Here is an 11226-nt window from a genome sequence, read left to right on the forward strand (position 1 = left end):
ACCTGGATCGCCAGATTAGAAGCCTCCACTCTGAGCCACTACACCACACTGGCCAAGTAGGTATAATGGTTATGCAGACAGATAGGCCAATTCTCCTAAACAGCCAACGTGGCGAAGGGGTTAAAAGTGACAGATTCTGATCTGGAAAATCAGGTTTGATAACCCACTTCTTCTCTTCAAGCAGCCAACTGGGTATCCTTAGGCCAGTCACAATTCTCTTAGGGCTGTTCTTGCAGAGCAGTTCTGTCAGAGCTCTCTCAACCCACCTTCCTCACAGAGTGTCTGTTGTAGGGGGAGGAAGGGGCAAGTGTTTGTAAGCCACTTTGGAACTCCCCTGGGCAGTGAAAAGCAGTGTATTATAAACCAGCTCTTCTCTCTTCTTCTCTTCTAAATACTAATATCTAAGTTTTCAATCCACTCAATCACAGCTGGGGAGAGCACCAAGAGCTCTGCCACATGTCCCTGGAAAGCATGGTGCTCACATTCCTGTGACAGATGGGAAATAGTTTGACAGGGTGCACCACAATCACATTCAGGACCTGGCATCGTGTCCCGTTTAAACAACAGGTCTGCACAACTTCCAAAGCCTTTTCGTATTCTGTTAGCCATCTTCCTTACTTTACATGGCCAAGTCTAATCCCGTGGGCCTCTCATTGGTCATGGATATCCACAGGTCATGGATATCGGATGCTAAATTAGATGGACCAGTGGTCTGATCCTGCAGGAGAACTTTGATGTTCTTAAACACGAATCCCAACCACTGAAATGCAAGAATCCAACGCAACCCACTTCTATCAATGGCTTGATTCCACTGAACAGAGTTCAAGGACCAGGACTTCTCTGATACAGCAGCGATAGAATAGTCCGTAGCAGCAAAAATCAGCAAGGGCCTCGAGGCACCGTTTTGATTCCTGCATATGCTTTTCTGGCCCAAGGCTCCCCATAGGAGGTGCTCGCTAACAGGTCCTTATATCTAAGACAATGAATAAAAAATGTGAACAGCAGAGTCAAAGTGTCAAGAAACGCAAGATGTACAAGGTGAGACGTAATTATGTCCGACTCAACTGCAATCAAGAAAAGGCCAGGGGCCAATCACAGCAGCACTAACTGGCATTAAATGGTGCAAATATTTCATGAGGTTTCATTTATGATTCTGTGAAAGGGTGAGGGGACCAGATTGTCCCACTTTTGGAGGCACCTGGCAAATTATAGGTATGTTGAAATTAAAAAATACATATTACAATACTATTTTTGCGTTCTATGCGTCCTATGAAAATTTTTGTTGCTCCATATAGACCAAATTTTTATCAAGAACCCCCCCCCCCCCACGGACAATGGTGTCCCGCTTTACCAATGTCACCTTATGAAAGGGGCCATGGCAGAATGGGAAAGAGCCCCCTCAAAAGCCTGCCTCCCAGTATTTTGGAACATTTTTGGGTGCCTGTTATGAGCTGGTCTGTTCAAAGCCAGGCACCGAAACTCTAGATTGCTATATAATCCGTAGTCCTGGATTAGTCTCCCTTCCCCCCACCCCCCCTTTCCTTAGATAACACAGAACAGAGTTGATTGTGTTCCAGCTGCATAATCCTTAATCCTTACTGCTGATGTGGAGGCTGTGATGGATTTTTCTTCTTCTTCTTCTTCTTAAATACCACCAGAAGAAGAGCTACTGCAGCTGCTTCTGAAAGTTGTAGAGGGGGGGAACCCACCACTGTTTTATGAAGCATGACAGACTAGGGCAGGGGTAGTCAAACTGCGGCCCTCCAGATGTCCATGGACTGCAATTCCCAGGAGCCCCTGCCAGCGAATGCTGGCAGGGGCTCATGGGAATTGTAGTCCATGGACATCTGGAGGGCCGCAGTTTGACTACCCCTGGACTAGGGTAAGGCCAGTTTGAGGAAGCTGCTAGTTTAGAACAAACCTAAGTGTGTCTAAAATTCTAGGGATGTCTGTTGTTTTTATGCCAAGCAATTCCGTTTTAGCTTGTTGTGGTATTGCTACCAAGTGATCTCTTAAATTATTGGGCTGAGTTCTTTCTGTGTGTGTGGACTTTGCCTAGAGCACTGGCATCGTGGATTTTGTAACTTTTAAGTAGGAAGAAGAAAAAGAGTTGTTTTTTATACCCTGCTTTCCACTGCCCAGAGGAGTCTCAAAGACCTTTTCCACACTGGGAACTTCACTGCCCTGGCTCCCATGCAGAAGCACAAATCCAGGGTGGATGAGATGCACCAGGCCAATAGCCGATAGGAGGAAGAATTGCTGGGGCAGCTTTCCCCAACTCAAACTCCAGCCTGCAGCCCTGCACGGAGCCTCCAGGCCGGAAATGATTAACTTAGCTTATAATCGTCTTCCCTTCCTCTCCCAACAACAGACGCCCTGTGAGGGAGGTGAGGCTGGGAGAGCCCTGATCTTACCACTCTGTGAGAACAGCACTATCAGGACTGTGATGAGCCCAAGGTCACCTAGCTGGCTGCATACAGAGTTCGCTAGATTAAAAGCCACCACTCTTAACCACTACACCACATTAGTTCTTATGCCCGTAGATTTTTCATTTACAGTTACAATGCATTACAGGTTTTGTAGTCTTAGCTCACTGCAGTCGTTAGAATGCTGGACTAGAACCTGTGAGATTCAGGATCAGATCTCCACTCTGTCATGGAAATTTGATGCATGTCTCTGGGCCAATCGCACACAGCCTTGTGTACCACACCTGGTTGTTGCAAGGATAAAACGGTGAAGACAATTATGTCAGCCCCGAGGCGACATGCAGGATATAAACAAAGCAAATAGAAATAAATACCAGTTGAATAAAATGAGAACGACCGTTTCATGCCCTCCTAAAGTTGCCAAATGAAAGCTGTGTGGATTTTTGTAAATTCAACCCCAGGTTTTTAGCCATAATCACCCGCAATTCCTAACATTTTAGTGGAGATGTATATAGCAACATGAATCTGTTTGGAGACTCTTTCAATAAATAATTATCATAGAGTCATAGAGTTGGAAGGGGCCATACAGGCCATCTAGTCCAACCCCCCCTGCTCAACGCAGGATCAGCCCAGAGCATCCTAAAGCATCCAAGAAAAGTGTGCATCCAACCTTTGCTTGAAGACTGCCAGTGAGGGGGAGCTCACCACCTCCTTAGGCAGCCTATTCCTATCCTGGAGAACAAGTTAAAAGTATGGGCTACCGACTGAAGCATAAGTGATGTTCACCCAACAGGTGGTTGAAAGCCAAAAAATGAAAGAACTCGGAATGGGCGAACCAGATCACGTTGCGGTCACGCAGTAAAGCATTCTGTGACGTGTCCGTGGGCAGTGTCCTTCCCATTGACTGCCAGAAAAGGTGATTCATCCCTACGGAGTGTATTGATTTAGTGAACCAATCATGCTCTGCTCCTTTGCTCAAATTCTTAAAACCCATTCATTCGGGAATGATGGAACATAATTTGACAGCTCCCTTGAATCAGAAATTAAGCGCCGAAGAAAATTGCCCTAATTGAGAGTTGATGGAACGCCGTACCCTCTAGAACTAGGAAAGGCTCGCGTGATATTGATGCACATTTGGAAGATTTACCTCCCCGCTGTCCTTGCGTCAGGCGCCCTGCAGCATCAACCCTGGAAACTGTGAAAGGGGGAGTCATGTCGAAAGTAAATAACCAACCATTAACTTCATTGTAGCCACAAATGGTACCAGGAAAAGAAAACAGAAAACAGGGCACCTAAAAGAAGGTCTATCTCCAAATGTGGAAACAGTCTCAGTCCCACCGACCTCACAGGGTGTCTGTTGTGGGGAGAGGTGATCGCAAGCCACCCTGGGACTCCTTCGGGTAGTGAAAAGTGGGGCATAAAGACCTATTTTTCTCCTTCTTGTGGGGAAAGGAAGAGAGCGGTGTTTGTGAGCCTTTTGGGGACTCTGGGCAGAGCAGGTTCATCATGGCCAAGAAGCATCTTGCTGTCCACCTAATTCTGCACCACTTATAACCTCTCCAGGAGCCCTTGCAAGGATAGGCTTTGTGAGGCACTTGGAAGGGTACAGTTCATGGCACTGGGCTGGCATTCTGCTTGGAGGATCGCCAGTTATATAAGCCAGGTTTCACCCATGTCGCAGATGGCACATCTCCAGAAAATTCGGCCAAAAGCTGTAAATTTACTTCATGTTCCACGGAAGAAAGGACCATTGCCAGAAATCAAGGATGCTCTGTCTTGTTGTACCATGTTTTCCTAGAATGTCAGCTCTGCCCCTTGTTTTGAGCAGGGTCATGATGTTTCTAAGGGACATCCAAACAACGGCATAAAAAACCCAATCGAGCCAATTAAAAGAAGAAGCTTAGAGCTGTGGATGAAATACAAAAAGCAGAAGACCAATGTGCTGACAAATAGACAGAAGGATTCCAGATGAGACGTCGGCGGGATTAGCTTAGACCACACATCAATTTTTTTCCACTCCACTCTTGTCAAAAGTCACCAGTCCATGTATTCCGCAGGGGGTGGGGTGGGGACTAGAAGTTGCACCCTGCCCCTCATTTCTCAGAAACCAGACTGGCTTTGCATGTGACTTCGGGACTGCAACTTCAATGGCTATTTTGCATGAGTAGATTCCATTCCACAATACCACTCAATGGTGTTCAAAATGAAACTTTCATCTGCTGTCATGAAGCAATGAACATTTGTATGTAAATCGGCTGGAAGTCTATTTTTTAAAAACAATACTAACCATACCCTCCTAAGCAAAGTTAACCCTTCTAAGTCCATTGATTTAATGGACTTAGAAGGGTGTACCCCTGCTTAGGAGCCAGTTTGGTGTAGTGGTTAGGATTGCGGGCTTCTAATCTGGCCATCCGGGTTCAATTCTGCACTCCCCTACATGCAGCCAGCTGGGTGACCTTGGGCTTGCCACGGCACTGATAAAACTGCTCTGACCGAGCAGTGATATCAGGGCTCTCTCAGACTCACCCACCTCACAGGGTGTCTGTTGTGGGGAGAGGAAAGGGAAGGCAACTGTAAGCTGCTTTGAGCCTCTTTTGGGGAAAGAAAAGTGGCATGTAAGAACCAACTCTTCTTCTTTCTCCTCTCAGCTGGATGGTGTTACTATGGCCTATACATGAATGGTACATGTATTCACTATAATTGACTCACAAGTTCTCAGCCTGATCTGGCAACCCTCCCCTGCCAGTGACCAGGGGGATGGGGACCTCACAGGGGGTCTGCTAAAAACTAGAAGGGGCCCTTTAGAGGACAAGCTGCACTAGCTCTCCGACAGTTTGAGTATCATTTGGTTGAAACACAGCCACCACACATCCACCCTGAACAGTCTCCCAAATGAAACCCAAATTATTCTGGAAGAAAAAGCACCGGAACCTAAATCTCAATACAGTACCGAGGGACCCAAATGCCCTCAGATACCAGTATTTAGGTCCTTCATGAAATCCAAATCTTTAAAAAAAAAACCAGTTATTTAGGTGCACATCCTCAGTGAAATTTCTGTCCCATCCTGTGGATGGAAAGGAGAATACTGTGATATTTGGGCCCCTCTCCAGCTCACATGCATACTGGCTCAAGTAAGTCAGAGGTAGTCAACCTGTGGTCCTCCAGATGTCCATGGACTACAGTTCCCATGAGCCCTGCGTTTGCTGGCAGGGGCTCATGGAAATTGTAGTCCATGGACATCTGGAAGACCACAGGTTGACTACCCCTGCAATAAGCATTATATTTGCCACAGTGCCTAACAGACACCGTCAGAACCAGAACAGAAGGAAACAGGAACCATTGTACTTCCACAGAATAATCAAAGACTTCTCAAGAAGTCAGTGAGCCAGTAATGTCATTGATGTCGATAACATTTTGGAATGATAGACCTATTTGGTGACAAGATCTGTACGCAATTCTGCTAGCTGGAACACAACCATGTCAGTTATTTGCTGAACCTCTCTCTCCTATCCTCCTGACCCCATTGAACTCATAAAGCAGATAGATGCGCAAAAGAATAACCCTCAGCTAAACGCTTCCAACTACTACCATCATTAATTTCTTAATTGGATTACTTGTAGTAATAATAATAATAATAATAATAATAATAATAATAAGAAGAAGAAGAAGAAGAAGAAGAAGAAGGAGGAGGAGGAGGAGGAGGAGGAGGAGGAGGAGGAGGAGGAGGAGGAGGAGAAGGAGAAGGAGAAGGAGAAGGAGAAGGAGAAGGAGAAGGAGAAGGAGAAGCAGAAGCAGAAGGAGCAGAAGGAGAAGAAGAAGAAGAAGAAGAAGAAGTAATAAACTTGTAGTAATAATAATAATAATAATAATAATAATAATAATAAGAAGAAGAAGAAGAAGAAGAAGAAGAAGAAGGAGAAGGAGAAGGAGGAGGAGGAGGAGGAGGAGGAGGAGGAGGAGGAGGAGGAGGAGAAGGAGGAGAAGAAGGAGAAGGAGAAGGAGAAGGAGAAGGAGAAGGAGAAGAAGAAAGGTATATTTACTTTGAATTTTGATTCATTAATATTCAACTGTACATCCTTCATCTGTGGGGAATTTAGGGGGTTACTGCACGGGAAAAACATCAGAGGAATTTTTAGCAGAATGTAAAGAGTGGCAACAGGACAAAGAAATGATTTCAGGGGTGTGGGGGGTGGCAAGGCTGACATTCCTTTCCCGGATTCATTCTGGTGCTCTTAAGAAAGGGCTTGCCAAAGCAGGACCAGTTTCATGGCGGTAGCATTAGGAGCAAGTGTCTTAAATACTGATAAGTGGGGTTTTTTTCTTTCTTTCTTAGCAGTGACTACCAAGGACTTAAGCACCTGAATCCCCCCTTCATCATATTTCTGCCATCCTGCAGGGAGACGTCCGCGGCTATCTTCTCCTGGCGTCAAGTAGGAATCAAACTGCTGACGTGGAGCCCGCAGAGATGAGAGGCCCCAGCTCAAAACCTGTCCCCACACGTTGGCCCAGAAATTCCACTGCTCTCGCATTCAAAGAATTCAAATATTTTCATGAGCAGCGAAACCTGAAAGGAGGAATTGGGGGGGGGGGGTAAAGACATTTTAACTAAAACTGTTTTTTGAAGCTACTGTGTTTTCACACTCCAGTGGTTTCCACTTATGCTTTTACTACCTTGTGGGTGTAAAAAAATAAAAATAAAAACTCCCCCCCTCCCACATTATGTCATTAACTCCTCAGCAGTACAATGGGGAACCTTATCTGTTGAATTTCTACCTGCACTTCAGCCAGTGAGAACAGGGCTAAACTTTCTGGCGAAGTCTAAGCATAGTGATTTTGTCTCTGGGAGTGTTCTCCCTGTATAAAAAGGTGCCATTTCTGAGATGTTTAAGAAATGGCAACTTTTTTCGACATCTGTCTCAAATAAAGCAGGCAAGAAAACAAGCCATGTTGCGTCCTCCCTTGGTGGGCATATAAAGTGAAATCCAGGAATGGAAATGTGTTTTGTCCCTCTAAGCACAGCTGGAGACATCCTGGAAAGCAAGACCATTGTGAAGCATAAGCAAATTAGGAGATTGCAACCTTGAACTTTCTCAATCGCTTACCAGGATCCAGGGCAGCCCAGGAAGAGAGAGAAGCTGAGGTTCTAAATCTTTCTGTGACTTTGGAAATTTTTAAACAGAGGCTGGATAGCCATCTGACAGAGAGGCTGATTCTGTGAAGGCTCAGGGGGGTGGCAGGTCACAGTGGATGAGCGATAGGGTTGTGAGTGTCCTGCATGGTGCAGGGGGTTGGACTAGATGACCCAGGAGGTCCCTTCCAACTCTATGATTCTATGACTTCATGGAGTTAAGGCAGACATATAAGCTCTGCACATCCATAACCTGGTCTTAGCTATTTTCTCAACATTTTTTGCCCAAACCATCCTGTACATTTGATGCTGTAGAGCCTGTACTGGTCTTCTTTCACCACCGGTACTAAACCTTTGGCAGGGCAATTGTGAGCACAGTTAATTACTCCAGTTTGAGCCTTCTGATGGATTTAGACTGGTGTCTCTCTGCACAGGATTGTCATTTTGGTCCCATGTGTTTAGTGCTAAAAATTTATTCCATGCTGGACACACGTTAATTGGTGGTCAGAGTTAGCTGCAGGTGTGGTGTCAATTGTGCATGGTTTTGCACATGCATTTTAGAGTGAGTTTATTGAACAAAAGGGAACACAAAGGAGCACAGGCCAAGGGAGGGGGAACCCCCTGTTGAAACTGACCAGACTTTTTCTTTGTTTTGGAATCTGACAAGCAGCTGCAAAGCACTGGGGGATTCTCTGTTGTGTCACTAGCCACTGTGAAAAATGGGAAAGGGGCACATCATCTCCTAACATGCGGAAACATGTTGGGAGAACAAAATGCATGATAGAACCACTGACACTGGCTTTGCAAGTTGTGAACTTCGACAGCATGTGGATGTGTGTGAGCATGCACCTCTTCAACGTCGGATGCAGCTCCACCACACTTTGTGACACTAAAATGGAAAAATAGGGGGGGGGGGTATTTTTGCCATTGTCCTCACACAGCTGCATGGTAATGCTAATTTCCTGCCCTTCCATACAAATCTGTGTGACTTTCTCTTTGTGATTCCCTAACTTGATCCTGCAGGCTGGTCATGATCTTGGCAGATTTTTAGAGCTTGTCCATTGCAGGATTGCCCTCTGTCCTCCAAATGGATCCATCCCAAGTGATTCTTAAGTCTGGCAGTTCACACAAGATCCATGTGGCTTAGCTGTCATTTGAATCCAGAGAATGCCCAAATGGTTTGATGCCCTCAAATTCTAGTATTTTAGGAGAGGCGGGGAAATTTCTCCTTGTCAGATCTCCCCACCCTGGGCATAATTTTATAAACCTCTCTCCTGCCCAGTCATCCCTTTTCTAAACCAAAAAATCCCAAACTCTTCAGCCCTTCCTCTTAGGAAAGGTGCATTTCCAGCCATGCAAGGTGCTTTTTTGGGATGCGGTGATCAAAAGTTCCCACAGAATGCCAGACGAAGTTGTTCCATAGATCTATACCAGGGCATCATGATATTAGCTGTGGCATGCAATCCTTTTCCTAATAATCTACAGCACAGTTTGCCTCCCCCCCCCCCCCCGCCCACTGCTGCAGCACTCTGGGTTGACGCTTACACTGAGCTATTTGCTGCAACTCCCATGAGGCCTATTTCTGCACCTGAAAAAGTGAAGTGATGATGCAGAAGCTCCGGGGGCAGCTATGCCACATGCTTGATTTGGACTGAGGCCTTGTAGAAATTTTTCAAGACCTACAAATGCTTTTAACTTGGAACCAGCAGCCACAGGGAGCAGCTATCCCATCTCCCCCACTTCTGCCCCCCCATCCTTCTCTCAGTTTCTTACTCGTCCTCCCCTCCCTCCTGGCCCGACTTCTCTTATTCCCCCCCATGCCTGTCACTTTCACTTTCTGCTTCCCCCCCCCATCCCTGTTTCTCTCTTCCTGCCCCCTACTGGGGCCTGTCCCATCCCCCTCTCTCCTTCTGCCTTCTGCCTTCTGCCTTCCCTCCCTATCCCTCTCTCTCTCTCTCTGCCCGGTTCCTCTCTCTTCCTTTCCCATCAAAGTATAGAGTTTCTTGACAATAAAGGACTTTCCCCCTGAATTAAGGAGCCTCACGCAGACTTCATACCTAATTCAGCACCCCTAACTTTCCATTATGTGAGCTTTCAGTCATGGGGGCTCCAGCCCTTATGGAGATGAAAAGAGAATACACCTGCCTCACCTTGGGATCCTCAGGCATTTCCCATACCTCTGTCATTCACCTCCCTTTGTGAAACCAGGGCCAGGAGACAGAGATGGCTGCCTTTGGGGCCGTTGGCCATGAATTATGCATCGTGGAGACCTCTGTCTTGTGCCCCCTCTTCTTCTCTGGCTGTCTTTCCCACAATGACTCTGCACAGCTTGGTCTGATGTTTCTGGGATTTCATGTGCGGTTCTCTCCCTTGTGGCCTGTCCCATCTCATCTGCATCTCTTTTGTTAGCAGTGTTATATGTTCACAATCATAATGCTTCCTTGTACCGTGCCATGGATTTCCATTGTAAACTGCCCTGAGCCAGGGAAGGCAGTATATAAATGTAATAAAATAAAATAAAACAAATAATCTTTCAAGAAAGAAGGGAAGTGGGGATGCCAGTCCCATTGTGGGACCTACGTGATTTCTAGAATGATAGTTCATCACCAAACTAAAGAGATCAGTCCCCCTGGAAAAAATGGCTGATGGCAGGCAGGCAGGCAGGCAGGCAGGCAGGCAGGCAGGCAGGCAGGCAAGATAGATAGATAGATAGATAGATGGATGGATGGATGGATGGATGGATGGATGGATGGATGGATGGATGGATGGATGGATGGATGGATGGATGGATGGATGTGAGTCCTATAATAGTGGTATAGCACTGTAGGCTTGCAGTGATAGTTTAAACAGTTTATCTGAATAATCAGCTTTCATTTTTTAAAAAGTAAGTTTCTAGAGCAGGGGTGGCCACACTGCAGCTCTTGAGAAGTTCATGAACTCCAATTCCCATGAGGTCCTGCCAAATGGAATTGTACTCAATGGACATCCGGAGAGCCACAATTGGGCCACCCTTGTTCTAGAGCCTTCCTTCATGGAGATGTGAGCAGGAAAAGCATATCTCTGGAGGGGAATGGCTGGTGTTTCTTGACGGCCCTGGAAGGGTTTCCCAAACAGAAGGGAGGTAATTAACTTTGTATATGTTTTTTAAATGGTTAAATAGTTGATATGACCATATGTGGTCATGTCGTCCTGCCCCCCCCCCCACGGCCAATGATGGGCCTGGAGGGGTGAGAAGGGGATGGGCCCCAGGTGGGCATGTACACAGCTGTGCCTCCCAACCATATTCAGCATGATGATGCCAGTCCTGGGATTTCTCAACGCCTGAAGAATGTTTCAGGGGTTTCTCAACAGTCAGAAAGTTAAAAAAAAAAGGCTGACCTAGAGAAACATTATGCACTAGGAAAAAGCCAACTCAAAATCAGCGTCCAGGAAAAAAAAACATTGGTATAAAAGCATTCTCGTAAGGCCTCTTGTGGCGCAGAGTGGTAAGGCAGCGATATGCTGTCTGGAGCTGTCTGCCCATGAGGTTGGGAGTTCAATCCCAGCAGCCAGCTCAAGGTTGACTCAGCCTTCCATCCTTCCGAGGTCGGTAAAATGAGTACCCAGCTTGCTGGGGGGTAAACGGTAATGACTGGGGAAGGCACTGGCAAACCACCCCGTATTGAGTCTGCC

Source organism: Paroedura picta, chromosome 14 (genome assembly GCF_049243985.1).
Source record: "Paroedura picta isolate Pp20150507F chromosome 14, Ppicta_v3.0, whole genome shotgun sequence".
Taxonomy (NCBI): Eukaryota; Metazoa; Chordata; class Lepidosauria; order Squamata; family Gekkonidae; genus Paroedura; species Paroedura picta.